Consider the following 24,664-nt stretch of genomic DNA (forward strand, 5'->3'; position numbering starts at 1 on the left):
AAAAAAGGGGACTCTACTGACAAGCAAACTGAAATTAAAAAGTCAAAAGGGACTTTACTGACGAGCAAATTAAAATAAGAAAACAAAAAAGGAGTCTACTAAGGAGCAAACTGAAATAAAATGATAAAAATGGACTCTACCGACGAGCAAACCGAAATAAAAAAACAGTGACTCTACTGAAGATCAAACTGAAATAAAAAAGAGACTCTACTGATGAGCAATCTAAAATAAAATATAAGAAGGAACTCTACTGAAGAGCAAAATTGGGAAAATTGTGATAGAAAAAAGAGTGGCATTGTTGAGAAAGAAAAGCAAACTCTACTGAAGAGCAAATTGAAATAAATACAAAAAAGGGACTCTACTGACGTTAACTCAAATTAAAAGAGAAATTGAACTCTACTGATGAGCAAATTAAAATAAAAGGACAAAAAGGGACACTTCTGACGAGCAAATTAAAATAAAATAGAACAAAGAGACTCTACTGACGAGCAAACTAAAATAGAAAAGAGACAGGATAACGACGAGCGGCGGGGAGGTGAACTGCGCTCAAGGTTAGTGATCAACTGTCAACGTTAAATGTCATATGTCAAATGTCAAATGTTGGAGGAAAGAGTTATTAATAGATTTTGATGTAAAATGAGATTTTGTGAGGGTTGTTTTTAATTAAATATATATATATATATTTTTTTTGATGTGGGGTTTTGGGTGAAATGAGATTTTACAAAGGGGTTGTTAGTAATTTAATAATGAATTATTTTTTTGTTTGTTTTTATAATTTGGGTTGTAAATTGTGTTATTTGCAGTGGAGGTATTTAGTTATTAATTTGAGATGTGTTTCTAGTTTATTCTTTGCTATTCTATTCTTTTATATTAATATTGACTATAGTGAATACTAATACTAATACTAATAGTAAAATAATATAACACGACATGGGGAAGAACAAAAGGAACTCTACTGACGAGCATATTAAATAACGATGAAAATTAAAAGTGTATCGATATACTTTAGATTTTTTACTAAAACAACCTCTAGGGACTCTACTTACAAATACGAAAAAGATAATTAAATTACATGGTGGGAAAATAAAATGAAAAAAAAATCGAACTGAAATAAAAGAGACCAAAAGGGACTCTACTGACGAGCAAACTGAAATAAAGAGAAATTGCACTCTACTGACAACAAACTAAAATTAAAAGAAAAAAAGGACTCTATTGACGAGCATAAAATAAAATATGAGAAGAAAATCTACTGACGAGCAAACTGAAATCAAAATAAAAAGAGATTATATTAAAACGAACAAAGTGAAATAAAATATAAGAAGTGATTCTATTTGAAGCAAATTAAAATAAAAAAGAAAGAAAGAAAGAGTAAAAAGACTCTACTCACGAGCAAACTCAATTAAAAAGACAAAAAAGGGCTCAACTGAAGACGAAGAGTAGAATGAAAAAAAAATAAAAAGAAAAAGGGACTCTACTGACGAGCAAATTGAAATAAATAAGACAAAAAGGAACTTTACTAACGAGTAAACTGAAAAAAAAGACAAAAAAGGACTCTACTGACAAAAAAACTAAAATTAAAAGACAAAAAGGGACTCTACTGACGAGCAAAATAAAATAAAGAGACAAAAGGACTCTCCTAAATAGCGAGCAAACTGTAATAAAAAGTGACTCTACTGTTGAGTAAACTGACATGAAAAAGGACTAAAAGGGATTCTACTGACGAGCAAACTGATATAAAATGAAAAGAATAGGGATTCTACTGACGAGCGAAATGAAACAAGAAAAATAAAAAGTAACTCTAAAAATTAAAAAAAAAAAGACGAAAAAGGGACTCTACTGACGAGTAAATTAAATTGAAAATTTGTAGACTAAAAGGGGTCTCTACCGACAAGCAAATTAAATATCCATGGAACAAAAATGTGAAAAAGAGCCCTACTGACGAGCAAACTTTAATAATATAGATAAAAACGACTCTACTGACGAGCAAACTGAAAAAAAAGTGAAAAGAGACTCTATTGACAAGCAATCTGAAATAAAAAGTGAAAAAGGAACTCTACTAATGACCAAACTGATTTAAAATGATAAAAAATGGCTCTACTGTCGAGCAAACCAAAATGAAAAGGAAAAAAGAACTCTACTGACGAGTAAAATTTAAAAAAAAAATCAAGAAAAAGGGACTCTACTGACGAGCAAAATTGAGAAAAAAGTGATTAAAAAAAGGGGCATTGTTGAGAAAGAGAAGAGGGCTCTACTGAAGAATAAATTAAATTAAATTAAATTAAAAGGGACTCTACTTACGAGCATACTGTAATAGAATAAAATAAAAGGGACTCTATCACGAACATACAAAAATAAATGGGGAAAAAGACTCTACTGACTGAAAAACTGAAAAAGAAAAGACTCTACTGATAAGCAAACTAAAATTAAAAATAGCAAAAAGAGACTCTACTGACGAGTAAAATGAAATAGAAAGGAACAAAAGGACTCTACTGACGAGCAAATTAAAAAAAAAAAACGATGAGAAAGAGACTCTACAGTCGAGCAAAATTGGAATTGAAAAGACTCTACTAAATGACAAATGTTAAAAGTCAGATGTCGGAGGAAGGAGTTATTAATAGATTTGATTTGGGTTTTGGGTGAAATGGGATTTTGTGAAAGGGTTGTTAGTAATTAAATTCATTTTGTTTGTTTGTTTTTATAATTTAGATTGAAAACTGTCTTACATGCAAGTCAGTTTATTAACATTTTCTTTAAGTTTGCTCATCAGTTTTTTTTCCTGATTTGTCTTGGTTTGCTCGACAGCAGAGTTCCTCTTCCTCTTTTGTATTAAATGTTGCACATCAGTAGAGTTCTTTCTTACATTTTTCTGTTTGTTCGACTTTGTTTCAAGAATTCTGTTTATTTTAATGAAGACATGTTAAATTTAAATTCTTATTTTTGAGATAAAAATAATTATGGTTTCTATTCTATTCTATACTATTGTATTCTATTTTAGTAATGTATTAAATACTAATTGAATAGGATATTCATAGAACACAATATATGGGGAGGAAGAAAAAGGACTCTACTAACTAGCATATTAAATAACAATGAAAATTAAAGGTCTATCGATATACTGTTTACTATATTTTTACTAAAGCAACCCGTAGGGACTCTACTTACAAATACAAAAAAGACAATTGATGCACATGGTGAGAAAAAAATTAAAAGGGACTCTACTGACAAACAAATCAAAATAAAAAGCAAACTGAAATAAAGACAAAAAGGGACTCTACTGACGAGCAAACTGAAATAAAAGGGACAAAAAGAGACTCTACTGACGAGAAATAAGATAAAGTAAAAAGGACTCTACTGACTGAAAAACTGAAAAAGAAAGAATAAACATAAATAATACAGATGAAAAAGAACTCTAATGACGAGCAAACTAAAATAAAAAAGACAATAGGATTTTACTAACGAGCAAACTGAAATGAAAAGTGAAAAGAGTCTTTACTGACGAGCAAACTTATATAAAAAAAAAACAAAAAGGGACTCTACTGACGAGAAAACTGAAATAAATGGGTAAAGGAACTCTACTGACAAGTAAATTAAAACAAAAGGACAAAAAGGGACTTTACTGACGAGCAAACTGAAATGAAATGACGAAAAGGGACTCTACTAACGAGTAAACTTAATTTGAAAGACAAGAAGGGACTTGACTGACGAGGAAACCGAAAGTATAAAATGACTCTACTGAAGAGTAAAATGAAATAAATAGACAAAAAGGGACTACTGACCTTAACTAAAATAAAAAAGAATAAAAGAGACTCTACTGAGCAAATTGATTTAAAATGATAAAAGGGACTCTACTGTCGAACAAACTGAAATAAAAAGACAAAAAGATACTACTGAGGAGCAAACTGAAATAAAAACGAAAAATGAACTCTCTGACGAGCAAAATTAAAAAAAAAATCAAGAAAAAAAGACTCTACTGACCAATAAAGCAAATTATAATGAGAAAAAAGTAAGGGACTCTACTGACGAGCGAATAGAAAAAAAAATTAAAAGTGACTTTAAAAACTGTAAAAAAAAAGACAAAAAGGGACTCTACTGACGAGCAAATTCAACATTGACTTAAAAGATAATAAGAAACCTTACTGACGACCAATCTGAATAATTTAGGAGAAAACAATTTACTTAATAAATTAATTGTATTATAATAACAATTATTAATTACTTAAATAAAAAGGGGAGTCTACTGACGAGCAAACTTTTGGAATAAGATTTAGATTTAGATATAGATTTTGAGAATAAAATTAATAAAATATATTAAAAAGTGTTATTGAAAAATTGATTCTACTGATGAGTAAATCAAATAATAATTTTAATGTAAAAAGAAATTCTAATGTCGAATAATTTAATTTAATTATATTTACAAGTGATAATTTGAATTCATTCAGGTATTATAAAATCTTAGTAAAATAACCTTGCAAATAATAAAAACTAGTTGTAAGTAGCATTTTAATCTATGGAAAGTTGCATGAACTTTTTGATACATTTTTTTTTATATATTTTCAATAATTATTACAACTGCTAAATTATTAACATCAAGTAATATTGATAAATAATAACATAAATTAAAATAAATAAAAGTGCAAAGGATAAAATTTACATGGAAATAATATCCGTAATATGATATAAGCAAATAATAATAAAAATAAAATTAATAAATAATATAAATAAAATTTCTGAATAATAAAATAATACTAGAAAAATAATAAAATATAACAAAATAACAATAATAGAAATAGTACGATATTAATAATAATAATAATAATAATAATAATAATAATAATAATAGTAATAAAAATAATAATAATAATTTTCGATACATATGTGTCAAAAATGTCACATGCCATTTGTTACCTAGATATTATTTGATAACTTTTATGATAAATATTATTAATATCATTTCTTACAAAATTATCAGTGATCACAATAGATAATATATTATTCCGCGTTTGTCGTCGGCAATGTTCGCTCAGACATGTGACGTCACAGTTTCTTTCATCTCATTTTTTTGCTCATGTAATTATTATACATTGTAATATAAGGTCTATGGGTGTATGTTCTATTTTCGTTCAAACAAAAGACAAATATTGATTCTCGTGTCAAAAGACAATCTGGTTTCCGACAAACAAATTAAATTTATTACATCTTACAAATGAATGTACAAAAGCACGGATTTCACCACATCTATTTTTATTACACTCTTTTGTGTAATGGAAATGGTGAATCTATTATTTTTGCAAATAAAATACAGAAGAAATATGTTTTTTATGGATATTAAAATGCGACCTTGAACAAACTTTACTGCGACTTTGAATTCGATTTGCAAATAAATATAAAAGAAAATGGTAAATCAATCGAAGTTGTAATTTACTTTTTATTTGGGACAAAAATTTCTTTTTGAATTATTTTACAGACTATTCGTATACAAAAGTTGTGTGAAATTTGTTGTAAAACTAAAAATAAGTTGACAATGAATTTTAAACTAATTTAATTATTATTAAATTTAACAGTCTGTTCGTATACAAAAGTTGCTACTTTTTTTTAAACTAAAATAAGTTGACAATGAATTTTTCTGACAAACCAACTAATTTAATTATTTACTCAATTTACAGGCTATATAATACAAATTAACTAGTTCTATTAACTAAATTAAATTAACTAAACACTAAATTAACTAGTATGGGACATTTTTCCTTAAGGCAAGTAACATAAACTTCCCAATACAAGAAAATATCCACTGAATAAATAAAAAATTGAATTAACATCTTCATTAAAGTAACATAAAAATACTTAAAACAATGTCGAACAAACTGAAGATTTTAAAAAAGGGACTCTACTGACAACCAAACTAATATGAGGAAAAAAGAATTCTACACGATATTTAGGGGCTTTGATAATTAATAAGATAAATATTACTATGAATAGTATCACTATGACAAGGAATTTCGTCTTTATGGACAAAAAGAACTCTACTGACAAGCAAACTAAAATAAAATAGGAACAAGAGACTTTACTGACGCAAAAATAAAATAAAAGAAAAAAGAAACTATACTGACGAGCTAAATTTTATAAAAAAATAAAAAAAAAAACTCTACTGACGAGCAAAATTTTATGAAAAGTAAAAAGGAACTCTACTAACGAGCAAAATTTGATAACTACAGGATAGACGAGCAAAACTTAATAGAATGGAAAAAATTTGTACTGGCGAGTAAAATAGAATAAAATAGGAAAAGGGAACTCTACTGACGAGCAGAATTTAATGAAACAGAAGAAAGGAACTCTACTGACGAGCAAAATTTAATAAAACAGAAAAAATGAACTCTACTGACGAGCAAAAAATAATAAAAATGTTAAAGAAACTTGATTGACAAACAAAATTTAATAAAACAGAAAAAATGAACTCTACTGACGAGCAAAATTTGATAAGAAAAATAAAAAAAGAAACTCTACTGACGAGTAAAATTTGATAAAAAAATAAAAGCAGAAAACTTTACTGACGAGCAAAATTTGATAAAAAAATAAAAAAATAAACTCTACTGACGAGCAAAATTTGATAAAACGGTAGAAAGGAACTCCACTGATGAGCAAACTAAAATAAAACATAAAAAAGTAACTTTATTGACGAGCAAATTTTAATAAAAAAAGAACTCTACTGACGAGACTGATGAGCAAAAAATAATAAAAAGGTTAAAAAAAACTATACTGACGAGCAAAATTTAATAAAAATTAAAAAAAACTATACTGACGAGCAAGATTTGATAAAACGTAGAAAGGAACTCTACTAATGAGCAAATTAAACTAAAACACAAAAAAGTAACTTTATTGATACTCTACTGATGAACAAACTAGAATAAAATAGAAAAAGGAACTGTACAGGCGAGCAAAATTCAATAAAACTGAAAAAATGAACTCTACTGACGAGAAATTTTTAATAAAAAAGAAGCTGTACTGATAAGCAAAAAATAATATAAAGCTAAAAGGAACACTACTGACGAGAAAAATTTAATAAAAAGGAAAAAAAGTCTTACTGAAGAGCAAACTAGAATAAATTAGGAAAAAGAGACTCTACTAACGAGCAAAACTTAATAAAATGGAAAAAAAATCTATAATAGTGAAAATCTCTAATGGTAAATGAATTCTATTGACGAGCAAAATTTGATAAAACATAGAAAAGAAACTCTACTGACGAGTAAACTGAATTCTTACTCGATTGGCAAAAGGGACTCTACTGACGAGCAAAATAAATCAAGAGATAAATAGAACTGTAATAATCAAGAAATTAAGATGAAACTATATATAAAGATATTATATAAACAAACTATTCAAGTTTTAATATAGAAAGAAACTCTACTGACAAGCAAACAAAAGCAAAGAATTTTTCTTTTTATTTATTAAAATTGTTTATTATCTAAATTATCATTCAAATTCATGGACACTAAGAAGCTAAATTCGATCTCCAAAAATTTACGCATTTACGCATATGTATGTTGAAATGAAAACATCTTCATTAAGAAATGGAAGTTTTTTTGTTATTTATATTTATATATATATATATATATATATATATATATATATTTTATATATATAATTTTGGCAAAAATGTACAAGTCCGTTGCAAAACACACCATGCTCCATTATGAAAAATAATTGGTAAGAAACAATGGCTTATTTGTTTAACTGATTTCTCATTATGTTCTAATTAGTACAACTTCTTGTACTCCGAAATATATATATATATATATATATATATATACATGTATATATGTATAATATAATATAAAAAGTAACATTTGTAAAACGCTACATGTAAACTGGTTTGTTTTCAATTAACTAATAATAATAATTATAATAATTCACAATAACACTACTAGATTATTTGCTTTTATTTTACATTAAATCAACATACTACGGATATCATTTTGAAAATTCTATCCTCTATTTTGTGCTCTTTTTATTAAATTTATATAATTGTTCTATACTCTTACTAGATGTTAATTATTTAGCAGTTGTAACAAATATAGTAATTAAAAAAAAGATTATTTGTTGGTGAAACAGGACAACATTTAACAAAACACTTTAACTGCAATATCCTTAGTACAAATTTATTTGGTCACTCATTTACAAACTACTTTGTTTTATTTTTTAAATCCTAATTTTACACTTATCTAAAAAGCTGTATATCATTGCATAATATTCAATATTTGACATTAAATTAAATAAACTAAATGGTGCGACTTGAATTCTCTTATGAAGTAAATAATCTCTCTTTTCTTGGAACATGATAAAATTTATATTTATTAACTTCCCGTAGGGTAAGTTATAGTAATCGTCCAAAAATCGAAATCAAAAATTTTTACATTTCTCGACGTTTTGAAGGTTTCTGAACATTTTGGCATACTTCAGAAAAAATGGATGTGTGTGTGTGTGTGTGTGTTTTGTATGTCCGCTTTTTTTCGTCCACGTTTTCGGGCGCACGGATCAACCGATTTGAATGGTTTAAAAAACATTCGATTCCTATTGATAGGGAGATGTGCTGATTAGTTTTTGGCAAAGGCAGGTCCAGCCGTTACGGAGATATGGAGCAAAGAGTGCAAAAAATAGAAAGCGAGTTTTTGAGAGAACGGATCAACCGATTTGAATGGTTTGAAAAACATTCGATTCCTATTGATAGGGAGATGTGCTGATTAGTTTTTGGCAAAGGTAGGCCCATAGGTTTCGGAGATACAGAGCTAAATTTAAAATAAATGGCTGTTTTTGAGAGAACTAAGCGTCCGATTTAAATGATTCAAAGAACTTTCTGCTTTTTTCAACAAAATAATTGATTTTGGAAAAAAAAATTTTTTGTTTCTAATTTTTTTTCAAAAAATTTTTTTGTAATTTTGGATTAAAAATTCAAAAAATCACCCAAGCTAAGCACAGTCTAAGCGCCACTCTGGTACAAATGTTTACCCAAGTGCGTTTAGACTGTTTGTGTACTGGAGCACTTTTCCAATTTTGTGAAAATTATTGAAAAATGTGAAAATGCCGCCAAGCTGAGCACAGTATAAGTGAAAATATCGCACAGAATTATTTGCAAATGCGTTTAGACTGTGACTATGCGGGAGCACTTTTTCAATTTTGTGGAAATTTGGAGATGATAAATTGATTTATTTATAATTAACTTTCCGTAGGGTAAGTTATAGTAATCGCACAAAAATCGAAAATGAAAATTTTTATATAACTTTACGTTTCAAAGGTTTCTGAATATATTGGCATACCTTAGAGAAAATTGATGTATGTGTGTGTATGTGTGTGTGTGCGTGCATTTGTGTGTGTTCAGATACAAATTTTCGTCGACGATTTCGGGAACGCGGATGAAGCAATTTGAATAATTCAAAAGACATTCTAGCCGTTCCGAAGATATGGGGCAAAAAGGGCCAAAAACGGTAACTCAGTTTTTAAGAGAACGGAGCGTCCGATTTGTATAGTTCAAAAAACATTTTACTTGTATTAACAAGATGAAGATTTGATCAAATTTTCATGAAGATAGGTCTAGCGGTTTCGGAGATCTAGTAAAAAAAAAACTAAAAAAAAAAATAACATTTGGCGGTCAACAATAATCATTAGACATTAGACATATGCATATCAAATTATCAGATATTTTATTGAGATTTTAACAATAAGTATAAGTTTTGTTTACATTCCTATGGGTTCCGTACCATTGTTTTTCCGTTAGACAGCGACGCGGCGCTTACGCGCTTATATTTTGCTCTATGCAGTTAAAGCAGTATGATGCTTTGAAAAAAAGTTCAGATCTTCCAAAATATATCAAAATAAAGATAAACATTTTTCCAAAAAAAAAATTTTTATAAAAAAAAATTGTTTAAAAATTTTTTTTAAAAAAAATTTTTTTTCAAAAAAAAGTAATTTTTTGTCCGATTTAAAATTTCTAAAAAATCTTATTTTTTCGAAGTGAAATTTTTTCAAAAATGTTAATGGTTTTTAAAAAAATAATAATTTTGGCACGGGAAGTTCCAGCAATTTGCCTTAAGGCACGATGCCTTAATTGCCTTAAGACAGAATCCACTTACAGCTAGTTTATATTTATATTTATATTTAGTTTAGATTGATGGGATATGTATATATATTGAGAGTTATATTATATTTATATTTATATTTATATTTAGATTATATTTATATTTATATTTATATTTATATTTATATAATATAATATATATTTATATAATATAATATATATCTATATTTATATTTATACAACACAATTGTACAATTATAGATAGGTACATAACTACATAACTTAAATTAATAGATAATAATACATACAATATAAAAATGAAATATAATTTAAAAAAAAAAAAAAATTATTTGTGTTCTAAGGATTCCAAAAAATAAAAACCAAAATCAAACTAGGACCACATTAAAAGTATCAATCATAGTTTAAATTTAAAAAAAAACAAGTCGTATACATAATAAAGACACTTTTGGTCATTTTGTTTTATTCATTGCAACAAAAACAGTATTAATAAAAACAATGACAAGTCTACACTTACAAAATTATCAAGTATGTTTATATATTATTTCAAATTCGTTTTTTTGAGCTTTTACTTGATTTCATGCATTTGTTCTTATATATATATATATATATATATATATATATATATATATATATATATATATATAAATGCGTGTGTGTCACGATGTTTGTCTCGAATAAACTAAACTACTGAAACGATTTTAAATTTGATTTGCATACCTTGTACCATCCAATTTTTAGTCTACTAATATATCGTCAAAAATATATTTAGACAGTTTTAAATAATTTTGAAAAACATTTAAAATTTAAATTTAAAATAAAAAATAGTGATATCTCTCATTGCTCAAAACCTTAATAGATATTTAGTTCTAGATAATCCGCAAAAATTCACAAAAAAAACATTACCTAATAGTTTTGTCTTTTATATTTTCTCGACACTTTAAGTCATTTTGAATCATTGTATTTTAGTAACAAAATTCCGTTAATGTTTTTTGAAAAAACGACGAGACCGATTTGAAAAACTTGGTGAAACTTCCTAAAGACTAACGTTGTTTGGTTTCTTCGTAATTAATGAAACTTTTTATAATTTGAAATTTTAATAAAAACAGCATCAATAAAAGCAATGATACGTTCTTAGTTTCTTTATGGGAATTGCCAAGAAATTTTAAAAAATCTTTACAAGTTTATCTCTATCTGACAATTGATATCTATGTTACCCATTAATATATATATTATATATATATATATATATATATATATATAATATATATATATATATATATATATATATATATATATATATATATAGTGTATAAATGTAACTCTGGCATAAAATAGTACGAAAATAGTTTCTTAGTAGACGCATAATTGTGCAAGCTGAAACGCACATTCTAGATTTAAAATAGATTTCGGAAACGTTTCTCGACACCTCTTCATCATCATCATTATATATATATATATATATATATATATATATATATAAAATTTGTAGAGAATCTATTTTTCCACAAGTTACGACAAATGATATTTGCCATCAATTTGCAAACTAAATGTTGATAAGCAAAAAGACAAAATATAAAAAAAAGAGTGCGCGTAAGGTTCACACGCAATTGAAGTAAAACTATTTTGCTACTGTACAAAGTAGCAAATTTAAATTAAATAAAAATAAATACATCATATAACAGTTTCCAATAATGTTTATTAGTAATATGTAAAAACAATAATGAAATTAAAGTCATACTTCAAATATTGGAACATGATCGGTTTGTCATTGTAATTAGCATTTAGGACTTGAACCTTAATTAGAGAAATGGAGTAATTGCTGATTAATTCTATACAATCTATAATATTCGTTCACACAATGGTGCGTTTGAAGAACTTCATGTTATTAAAATTAACATACATTCATTGACTGATGGTATTTTTTTTACTTTTTCGCTGGCGATATAATCTCATTCTTTGAACAGCTGTTAAGTCTATCTTGCCTAAAAAATATTATCCATTTAAATAGCTTCAAAGATTCATAGAAATCTACGAAAAATATAGAAATAATTTCTAATCAATAAACTTACGTTTAGTACACTGCCCAAATGATTAATTTGTTTCATTATTTTCAAGGACAGGGTAAAATATTCTTCTGATTCAGGCATTTTTTATTAAATCAAGAATTATACTATCATGTACTTTTTAAAATGTTTATTTATTTATCTATGTCGATTTCCTCGTTGATATCGGTACGCATACAACGACAGATCTCTATTCACTTACACGACGGCTAATCACAATCGACCCGTGTATAGAAATGATATCATCGAGATCGAATGACGAATCATTGGTACTCAACTCTTATCTTATCTTAGCTGCTGTAACGCACTTCCGTTGCATTTGTATGGATTTTCATCCTAGTCGCGCCTAAAGAAGTTTCACTTCGAAAAAAATTTATTTATTTATATAAAAAAAATCTACAGACGAGCAAATAAAAATTTATTAGAAATTATTTATAAAAAAGAGACTCTATTTACGATCAAAGATTAATCTTGATTTGGAATATTAAAAAAAGGACTCTACTGACGAGTAAACTGAATCTAGATTTACAGGATAAACTTGGCAAAATAATTGATTAAAAAGGGACTCTACTGACGAGCAAACAGAATCTAGATTTTCAGAACAAAACTGGTAAAATAATTTGTTGAAAAGGGATTCTACTAACGAGCAAAGTTTAGTAGAAAATAACTCTACTAACGAGCAATGAAATTGGTAAAATATTTTATTAAAAAAAAACTCTACTGACGAGCAAACTGAATCTAGATTTTCAGAATAAAATTGGTAAAATATTTTATTAAAAATGAGCTCTATTCACGAGCAAACTTTAAAAGTAAAAAGGAACTCTACCGACAAGCAAACTCGAATAAAAGTCGAAACAAACTCTACTGACGAGCAAAATTGAAAAAAAATTAGGTAAATGGAACTCTACTGATGAACAAACTGATAACACTGCGATTAAAGGTAAAAAATTACAAATTAAAAAAAATTAGCACAAGAAAATCTACCGACGAGCAAACCAAATCATATAATATATTAAGGAATAAAATTAGAGATTTCATTAATTGAAATAAATGTTTCATGAAAATCCCAGAAGATTAAATCGAAACATCTTGTAAAAATTATTCATAAAAAAAGACTCTACTGACGATCAAACTTTGACTTTGATCTGGAATATTAAAAGAAAATAACTCTAATGACGAGCAAATTATAATTTATTACAAATTATTCATAAAAAAGGACTCTACTGACGAGCAAACTAAATAGCAATCTAGAATTGTCAGAAACTTTTTTGACGAGCAATTTGTAAATATCTTATTGAGTAAAAAGAGACTCTACTGATGAACAATCAGATTCTACATTTTGAGAATAAAATTCATAAAATATCATATTACAAAGGAACTTTACTGATGAGCAAACAGAATTTAAATGTTCCATCTAGATTTTGGAAATAAACTTGCTGAAAATGTTATATGATAAAGTATTATCATTATGTGATCAAAGAGAAGGGATTCTACTGATGAGCAAACTCGAATAAAAGTAAAAAAGAACTCTACTGACGAGCAAATTAAATTAAGAGTAAAAGAAACTCTACTGACGAGCAAACTGAATTAAGAGGAATTCTACTAACCAGCAAATTGAAATTTTGAGTGAAAAGAAAATCTACTGACAAGCAAATTTCAATAAAAATGAGAAAGACTCTATTGACGAGCAAACTTAATTTCGATGCATGTATTTATACATATGTGTAATTATACTCCTTCGATAATAATATTTACTACCAACGTGCCTCTGTGGTTTGTTTTTGTTTTATTTAACAACAATAATAAGTTTCGTGCTTCCTATTATAAATAAACAATTCCAAGAAATGTCTTCTTATTCGTCTTAGTCATCGAAAACAAGTTTTTCATCATCACCTACGATGAATTTGCGTCGAAATTATTTTAAAGTTTTTCATACTTCATTAGTATTATTTGTCATCGAAAACATATAATTATTATACATTTATTTTTTTATTGTAATTAACGGACAAAACCCATTTTTTTAAACAATTGCTCCAATAATAGCATTAGTAATAATGATATTTTAAAACGTTTGTTTTTGTTTTAAATTCTGTAGTAACATAGAGGATAAGATAGCGTTGTTATGGCAACGTTATGTAATGTTTGTTTCTTGGTAGTGAAAACTGCGAAAATGTCTATATAATTGCTGTACGATCATGCGTTTTACACGAAGGTGCAGTTATCATAACATTTTTTCTTGCTTTGGGTTAAGTAAAATACGCCTGATCGTACAGCAATTATATAGACATTTTCACAGTTCTTATTACCAACAGCCAAACATAACATAGCGTTGTCATAGTAACATATTACTTTATCGTCTATGTTACGGCAGAATTCGCCCATTAGGTTTTGTTTATGTTTTTTAATGTCCATACTTCTGATCCGTAAAGAGTCATTTTGTTGGCGAATCATTATAGAGTTTGTTTCTTTACATTCCATGTCTCTAATCTTTATAGAGTAATTTATTAAACGTAAATTTTTTTGCGATTGGAATTACAGTTTGTTGGTCAGTAGTGTTCCTTCATTCGGAGTCCATGCCTCCGATCCATACAGAGTAATTAATTAATTGTTACATAGAATCCATATTTCTGATCCTTACAGAGCCACCTACAGGAGCATTTATTTAGCAAGTTGTTACTCACATTGCTCGTAGTAGAGTTCTTTTTTAATATTTATCATACTTTTTTGTCAGTAGAGTTCTTTTTAATTTTTTTAATTTGCTCGTCAGTAGAGTCCACTTTATCTTTTATTCTTAATTTGATACGTTAGTAGAGTTTTTTTTATATTTTTTGTCAGTGAAGTTGTTTTACATTTTTTGCATTTTTTCCAAGTTTGCTTGTCAGTAGAGTTTTATATACTGTTTTATAGGTTTCGTAGTCCTATAGTCAGTAAAGCTTTTTTTAATAGTTTTTCGCAATTTGTTTGTCAGTGGAGTTCTTTTTACATTTCTTCCTAATTTTTAAGACTATGTCTTAATTTATTCGTCAGTTGTTTTTTGTTAATTTGCTCGTCAGTAGAGTTCTTTTATTATCTAATATGACATTTTATTAAAGTACTTTTAAATTTGCTCGTCAGTAGAGTCCTTTCTCTTATAAGTTTCTAGATATTACTTTGCTCGTCAATAGAGTTCCTTTTTGCATTATTTTTTCTAGAAATTACTTTGCTCGTCAGTACCTTTTTTCATTATTCTTTTTAGATATTTGATATGCTCGTCAGTAGAGTCCCTTTTTGCATTATTTTTTCTAGATATTTAATTTGCTCGTTAGTAGAGTCCTTTTCTCTTTTCTGTGTCTAGTTATTTATATTTGGTCGTCAGTAGAGTACTATTATCTTACAAGACATTTTATTGAAGGAACTTCTAAATTTATTCGCCAGTAGAGTCTCCTTTCTTATTAAGTTTCTAGTTATTACTTTGGTCGTCAGTAGAGTCTTTTTTTGCATGATTCTTTTTAGATAATTAGATAATTAAATTTTCATCGGTAGAATATTCTTTTTTATATTAGAGATCAATATTGAATTTGCTCGTCAGTAAAATGCTTTTCTTCCTTCATGTTATTTATTTTTGCTTGTCAGTAGAGTTCATTTTTCTTTTCATCTGTACATATGACTATGTGTGTGATTTATATTTTTGCCATATGTTTTCTAATTATGTCACAATAGTGAAAATGTTGTGTCACAATACAAAAATTGTGTGGCGTTTTCAGTTCAAAGTCCTAACCCATATAATACTAGAACGTTACGTCTTTGTGTATGACGTCTTCTTTTAGTAATCTCTGCCAAAAATCCGACGACATTGTATCATACGATGTAATATTTGAGCCAAAGATTCTGATTTATTATCTAAATTGATATCAAAATATTTATTTAATTAAAAATTTAAATTATACCTTGCAAATGGTCAATTTACATGTATTAATATTAATCAAATTAAATGAATTCATTATTAATTTGCAACTTCTAAAAAAAGCAAATCGACACTTATGGCTCTGAAATATTTTACACCAAAATTACACTTATTTCGCTCATAATGACAGTATAAGTAATAGTAATAGTAGTAATTCTCGGTTACATGTTTCATCTCATATGGCAACACTAAGGAGAAGATAACTTCAAGTAGTTGACAACAAATGATATTTTAATAATTATTGTACCATTTAGAGGTTAGGTTTTGACAGTTGGGAGAGACAAAAATTGAATAAAATGAAAACAGTATTTTTCACAAGAATATGTGAATTTTATGAAAACCAATAATGGGAATCTACTGACGAGTAAATAAGAAAATCGACAAAAAACGAAAAGTAGGACTCTACTGACGAGCAAAAAAGAAAAATGGGACTTTATTGACGAGCAAGATTTTTTGACAAAAACCCAAAATAGTTAGTAATAATTTCGACTAAAAACCAAAACTGGGACTCTAATAAGTAAACAAAAAATTCGATGAAAATCCTAAAATGAGACTCTACTGACGAGTGAGTAAGAAATTCGAATAAAATACAAAAATACGAACTCTACTTAAGAGATATAAAGGAACTGTACTGAAAATAGATTTCGACGTTAGAAAGTAAATAGCAAGTGGGATAAAGTATAAAAAAGGAACTCTACTGACAATTATATCTAAATTAAAAAAGCGAAAAGGACTCTACCGACGAGCAAACTAAAATTAACTGTAGAAAGAACACTCTAATGCTGAGTAAATTAACTAATAATTTCTTCTATTGACAAAGATAAACCAAAACAATGTAAAACTGAAAATAGTATAAAAACGGACTCTACTGACGAGCAAACTGAGTAACGTCGAACTATTTACAGTAAATATTTAATAAAAACATTTAACAAAAAAAACTCTACTAACGAGCAAACAAAATCAATACTTGAAAGTTATTTTTTAATTGAAAAATGACTCTACTGACGAGCAAATTAAATATCTTGATACAGAAAAGGAGAAAAGGACTTTACTGACGATCAAATTAATTTTTTTAACCTGAAAGAGCAAAAGGGATTCTACTGACAAGCAAAACCAAAAATTGCCAACTAAAAGATAAAAAAGGACTCTACTGACGAGCAGAACTAAATTGCAAAAACTGAAAGATAATAAAGGGACTCTACTGACAAGCAAACTAAAAGATGCATAAGGGACTCTACTGACGAGCAAAATAAATAACTAGAAACTTAATAAGAAAAGCACTCTACTGGCGAGCAAACTAATATATCAAGGCAGATAATTAGAAAAGAGACTCTACTGACGAGCAAATTAAATATTGATCTAGAAATTATATTAAGGGACTTTTTATATATTATTCATATCGATTTGGCAGATTGAGAAAGGGACTCTACTAACAATCAAACTAAATTACAATTTAAATACACCCCAAAAAAATTAGAAACAATTTGAATCAATTTGAAAATAAATAATCTACTAACGACAAAACATTAATATTGAATAAGGGAACTCTACTGTCGAACAAACTAAAAAAAGATATAAAAGAAACATCCAAATTAATAAAACATTCTTATAACGAACATTTTAAAATATTAGAGGCCTATGAAAAAAAGTTGAGATATAAAAAACCAACCATAAAACGCACCCTTAGGACATACACAGTGCATGTCCAAATATCAAATCTCAATGATCAAGTTGAAAAAAATATATTACACAAATTTAAGAAAATACCAGTTGGTTAATAAAAATTAATAAAAAAGAAAAAGGAACTCTACTGTCAAGCGAAATGCTATTTTCTGGACAAACTCTACTTGCAAGCAAAGGATAAATCTTGACTCACTTAAGAAAGTTAAAAAAAAAACGACAAAAAACACGTTAAATTGATTCAAAACATAAAAATAAGAAAGAATATGAAGGGACTCTACTGACGAGCAAACTTAAACTTTTTTTAAAAAAATGCTATATTTGTATTGCTCTGTACGGATCAGAGATATGGATTGAAAGGAACTCTATTTTCTTTGAATAATTATGTAAAAATTACACATTTATTATGTTTAATATCACATTTGATTTCGAATTAAATTATATCTTCACGAGTCTCAAAAAATGTCTCAAAAATGAGAATCCAAATCGAACAAAGTGACTCTACTTTCAAGCAAAACTCTATCTTTCTACTTTATAATTTTTTTCACCATTGCGTACAATGTAAGTTACATTAGTCAATAATAATCACATGAACGGAATAAATGAATATCATTTATTATTTATGATTACATAATAACTCGATCGGTGTGCGAATTACCGAAAAAAAAAATTTGTGCGAATCCGAAACATGACCCGTTTTGTTCCTAATTATTTTTTCGTGCAAAAAATAAATTCACGATTGTTTGTTTAGCTCACGCACGAAAATGCGGAAATCATGGAAGGCCAAGGTCACAGTGAACAAGGGCACGGAGAGGTGTAAATATTTACCAGAACTAATTTAGGACTACTTAGAAGTCGATATATTGTTAAATTAAATTATAGGCCTATAATATCATGTTACAAATAAGGGTTCGGTAAAGATTTGCTATTCTCGGTGCACATATTTTATTTATTTAAAGTCAAAACCTAACCTCCAAATGGCACAAAAGTAAAAAAACATTAGTTTGTCTTCAAGTTTATATTTTGCGAAGCTGTTTTGCCCATTATTTCAAACTACTTGAAGTTATCATTTTAGTGTTGCCATATAAGATAAAACATGTAACTGACTTATAGAAACAGCTTGAACGAAATAATTGTCACCGTAAGACATGTTTCCTACTAGTTCGTCAAAAGTGTTCTTTACAGATTACAATACAAAGTACAATTTGTTTTTTTTATTGTTTTAGTTTGCTAGTCAGTACTGTCTCTAATAATATTTATTTTTTAACATATAATCTATTAATGTTTTATAATATACATATATTCATTAGAGCTCCTTTCACCTTTTGTTAACTTTCCGTAGGGTAGTTATAGTAATGGGCTGAAAATCGAAAATGAATATTTTTGCATTTCTCGACGTTTTAAAGGTTTCTGAACATTTTTAACGGGGCATACCTCAGAAAAAAACATTAGATCCCTATTGATAGGAAGATGTGCTGATTAGTTTTTGGCAAAAGCAGATCCAGCCGTTACGGAGATATTGAGCAAAGAGTACAGAAAATAGAAATCGAGTTTTTGAGAAAACGGATCTTTCGATTTGTATGATCCAAAAAACATTATGTTCGTAATGATGCGGAAAAGTGTTGATTAGTTTTTGGCAAATTCAGGTCCAGCCATTTCGAAGATACAGAACTAAATGTGCAAAAAATTGCAGTTTTTGAGAGAACTAAGCGTCCGATTCAATTGATTCAAAAAACTTTCTGCTTGTCTTAACAAAATAATTGATTTTGGAAAAAAAAATTATGTATTTTTTTTCCTTTTTTTTTTTAATTTTTTGTATATCGAAAATAATTCAGATTTTATTTTTAATTTTGACTATAGTTCCAATGTACTTTAAACAAATAATTTCAACTCTGCAATTCAGTTTATATAATTCTTCTTAATATTAGACAATGTTACAATATTTATTTATAATAATCTATTTGAAAACATTCAAAATTCCTCGAACATTTCGTTACGGTACGGGAAGTTCCAGCAATTTGCCTTAAGGCACGATGCCACCCACCCCACTAGTTATAAATATAAGATTGTCCTGCAATGACGACAAATCATGTCATATTTTTTTCTGTGCCTGTTTGTTTTTGTGTCGTGTAAACGCGTCACGCTGGATTTTCAGAGCAAATATTTGATTTATAAATGATGAACGGCACTGTAATTACTTTATCATTATTATGGGTAATATTATACATTACTAACATTATAATTTAAATATATATATATATATATATATATATATATATATAATGTTATTACCAAAAATGTTTTGAAATTTTGTATAATGATTAAAACAGTTGCAAATCGAACTGTAATGCCATCTGGCAACCCTAAGGACTCTTATGAAATTTCTCACAATCGGGCAACATCGCCTCTCGTAATCTCGTTCTCTCTCTTTTTTTCTCTGTTTCCGTCTCTATTTGTATTGTCAAAAAAGAAACTAATTTGAAAAAATTAATAAATTATTTTCATAAATTAAAAGCAGTGGCGTTGAAATAAACTATAATACAAACAGATATGATTTTCTAATTTAAATAGAATTGTTTTTTATTATTTATTCCGAAAATTAGAACTGTATTGATGAGCAAATTAAATATCGAGTTGAATGACGAAAAGACAACTCTACTTGCAAACCCATTATTAATTATGAGATTAAAATAAAATCAAATATAAAGGTTAAAATATAGTATACTGACTAAGAAATTTGAATTAGACATATAAGGAAAGAAAGGACTTTACTGACGAGCAAATTTCGATATGGACTTGTAACAAAAATAAAAATGTCTACGGATCAGAGATATGGACTCTAAGAAAACAAATATAATGACATGGAAAAGAAAACTAATAAAAAACCGATTTACTTTTTATTTGTTGAAAATTTAGAATGCAAGCATTTTTTGTCTTCGAAAGGAATATAGAAAAAAAAAAATATAGATAAAATGAGATAAGAAAAAAAATTAAAATATATTAATATTATTACTAAAAATTATATGAATTATTTTGTATAACTAAACTATTACAAGTGTACTGTTTTATAATATGTGGCAACCCTATGAAATTTCTCACAATCTGGCAACACCGACGCCAGGATAACTTCACTCACGTTCTCTCTTTTTCTTTCTCTATATCTCTCTCTTACATTCATGTCCTCAAAAAGATAAATAATTGAATTTAATATAGAAGTGTGAAAATAAGGATAAGTCAACTATAATTCAAGCAGTAATAATTTTCTAATTTGAAATCCAAACTCTATAAATAAATAATCAAATGCTTTTTATTTATTATTATATATTAATTCATTTATTAAATTATTCATCCAGAATCTATTCAACAATAATAAATATGTAAAGGCATATGGTGTCATATGAAGTATGTATTTGTTTATTTATCAACCATTCAAGCGACTGTAATGGCGAATGTGTACGAATGCGTCTTGTTCGTGGTCGTGTGTTTATGCAAATATCGTCTTACTCAATTATCAAGATCCAAAGTCCGTTTCTTTTTTGCAAATTGTAAAAATGCTGCTAAATGTATATCGTGTGTAATGTGTAATTATGATATCGTCCGTCCGTCCATCCGTCGACTTTAGAATGTTGTAAAATGAAACGAGGAATAGACAGAGAGCTGGGATGAGATCTTTCTATAATCTATTTAGTAATAAGAGTCATTAAGAAATAAATCATAAGTACTTTTAAGTTTAAAAAATCCGGTCTCTATTTATTTATTACGTTTCTTGTAAAAGGGACTCTACTGACGAACAAACTAAGAAAAAGATAAAAGAACTCTACAACGAACAAATTATTATTTAAAAAAAAGGACTATACTGACAATAATTATAAATATCTAAAGAGGAAATTAAAAAAGACTTTACCAACAAGTAAGTTAAATATTGATTCGAATAATACAGATGGGACTCTACTGACGAGCAAATTTGATATATGAATAGAAAATTAGATGAGGATTCTACGAGGAACAAATCAAAATATAAAAAGGACTCTACTGACGAGCAAACAGAATATTTAGATAGAAAATTTGAAAAGGGACTCTACTGACGAGCAAACAAAATATTTAAATAGAAAATTAGAAGAGGACTTTACTGACGAGCAAATTAAATCTGGATAGAAAATTAGAAAAAGGACTCTACTGACGAGCAAATTAAATATCTAGATGGAAAATTAGAAAAGAAACTCTACTAACGAGCAAACAAAATATTTAAATAGAAAATTAGAAGAGGACTCTACTGACGAACAAATTAAATATCTAGATGGAAAATTAAAAAAGGGTCTCTACTGACGAGCAAATTAAATATCTAGATGGAAAATTAGAAAAGAAACTCTACTAACGAGCAAATTAAATATCTTGATAGAAAATTGTAAAAGGGACTCTACTGACGAGCATATTAAATATCTGGAAAGAAAATTGAAAAAGGGACTCTACTGACGAGCAAATTAAATATCTGGATAGAAAATTATAAAAAAAAGTTTACTGACGAGCAAATTAAATATCTTGATAGGAAATTGTAAAAAGGACTCTACTGACGAGCAAATTAAATATCTTGATAGGAAATTGTAAAAAGGACTCTACTGACGAGCAAATTAAATATCTTGATAGGAAATTGTAAAAAGGACTCTACTGACGAGCAAATTAAATATCTAGATGGAAAATTAGAAAAGGAACTCTACTAACAAGCAAACAAAATATTTAAATAGAAAATTAGGAGAGGACTCTACTGACGAACAAATTAAATATCTAGATGGAAAATTAGAAAAGGGTCTCTACTGACGAGCAAATTTCATATTTTGATAGAAAATTATAAAAGGGACTCTACTGACGAGCAAACAAAATATTTAAATAGAAAATTAAGAGAGGACTCTACTGACGAACAAACTAAATCAGGATAGAAAATTAGAAAAGAAACTCTACTGACGATCAAACTGAGAAAAAGATAGAAACATACACATAAACAATTCAAACGATAAGAATTACGCACACACTTTTTTCAATTTCGTTTTCATTCGATTCAGAATGACTTGAAACGTCGAGGAAAAAACAAAATAACCACATCGAATTTTTTGGCAAAAAAATAAATTTTCATTCTGGTAGGTAAAATATTAACAAAATTAAAATATAAAATATTAAAATTACTGCATTTAATTTCCAACAATGTACCCAACAATATGAAGTTGTATACGGGTTGGTACTGTCAACTCTTTTTTGACCGTTAATATTTAAATTTGAATTTACACTTTGATATTTATATTTTGTCATCAACCCTAATATTGTATTTTGTGAATAATTTTGTTCGAAACGTAATATTATTATATAAAGAGTGATAGATAATTTCATTAGCTTTTCAACGATATATAATAATATATATGCTGTAAAACAACTTTTAGAAATATAAACGTAAGTTTAAAAAAATGTAACCAATGACTAAATGAATTTTGAACTTTGCATATTTTTCATAATTAATTTTGTTTTAAAAGTTATTAAACGTTATATACAGATTTGTAGATAATTTTATTAGCTTTATAACAATATGTATAAGTTTAGAAAGTCCGATCACTATTTACTTATTACTCTGTTAAATTTATAAGTTTCTTCTTTGTCTTTTTGAAAGAGAAAGAGAGAAACAGACATGAAGTTATTATGGCGGCGGTGTTGCCTGATTGTAATAGGCCTGATTTGTATAGGGTTGCCACATGTTACATAACAGTAATTCGTAACTTTATTTCTAATTAAATGTTTTCATATTATTATATGAATATACCTACGATAGTACGAAGATTAGATAAAACATTTATCCAAGAATGAAACCTTCAATTTAACTAATATAATAAAAATGTCGAATAGATAATGAAACTAACTCTCGGCTCTCCTATTAAATATCGATAAATAACAAACAACATATTATTATCGAAGTCTTAATCGAGTATTTAATTACATGGTGTGGTTTGATCATTAAATTTTTATCTCAGGAGGTGTCGTATGATGTCGTACACGCAATAGCGGATATTATTTCGTCTATTGTCGGATAAGATTTTTCTCTTATCTTACTCATAAGATACAAAAAAATTTCTACTGTTTTTAAAAACAAATTTAAGTAAAATTATATTAGAATTCTACTGGTAAAATAGACCAATCTAGGCAAGCCTATGTTAAGTTGCTTTTTTCATACAAAATTGTTCTAAAAACTGTCAAAATGCTACGCGGTTGCTGTGCGTAGGCGTATAATATAAAAATGCAGTTTGAATTTGAAAATAATTATTGCTTGAATTATAGTTGACTAATCCTTATTTTCACACTTCTACTTTAAATTTAATTATTTATCTTTTTGGATTTGAATGTAAGAGAGAGAAAGAGAGAAAGATAGAACGAGAGTGAAGTTATCCTGGCAGCGGTGTTGCCAGATTGTGAGAAATTTCATAGGATTGCCAGATGTTGCATATTAATACAATGTTAAACTGCTTTAATCAAGTATCATAATAACAGGAATTTAATGAACATAATAGAACTCTATAGGCATATCAGGTAGCATTGCTACTTGAAAATGTTTTATCTAAAAATCTACATCGGAATTTCATTACCGATTGATCGATAACATTTAATTCATTCATTTGAAGTTTATTACCAAATATAGTAAAAACACGACGCGTAGATATAATGTTTTATCAATTCGATTGGATTCTATCGGAGTCTTTATCATGGAATGAGAGGTCAAGGGGGCCACCAATTTTGCGATAAGGCGAATCGCCATACGATTCTACTAAGAATCAATGTACGATAATATGTAATTAATTTCGAGGAACTAAATGATCTGATTCAATTTGTATCTCAATTATGAGATGCGGATACAAA

At 27.6% G+C, this 24,664-nt stretch overlaps 1 protein-coding gene across 1 annotated transcript in view; it reads left to right on the forward strand.

Annotated features, from left to right (window-relative positions):
* Nucleotides 1-516: 516 nt before the first annotated feature.
* LOC113376851 (sn1-specific diacylglycerol lipase alpha-like) overlaps nt 517-24,664 on the forward strand; it is a 57,317-nt gene continuing 33,169 nt past the window's right edge. Inside the window, exon 1 of the mRNA XM_026616923.1 lies at nt 517-551. The gene's annotated coding sequence lies outside the window, so the exon portion shown is untranslated. The remainder of the gene's footprint in view (nt 552-24,664) is intronic.

This window comes from Ctenocephalides felis, unplaced genomic scaffold (assembly GCF_003426905.1).
Source record: "Ctenocephalides felis isolate EL2017-DRISC unplaced genomic scaffold, ASM342690v1 CF-g0.4_SCAFFOLD_01886, whole genome shotgun sequence".
In the NCBI taxonomy this organism is placed as follows: domain Eukaryota; kingdom Metazoa; phylum Arthropoda; class Insecta; order Siphonaptera; family Pulicidae; genus Ctenocephalides; species Ctenocephalides felis.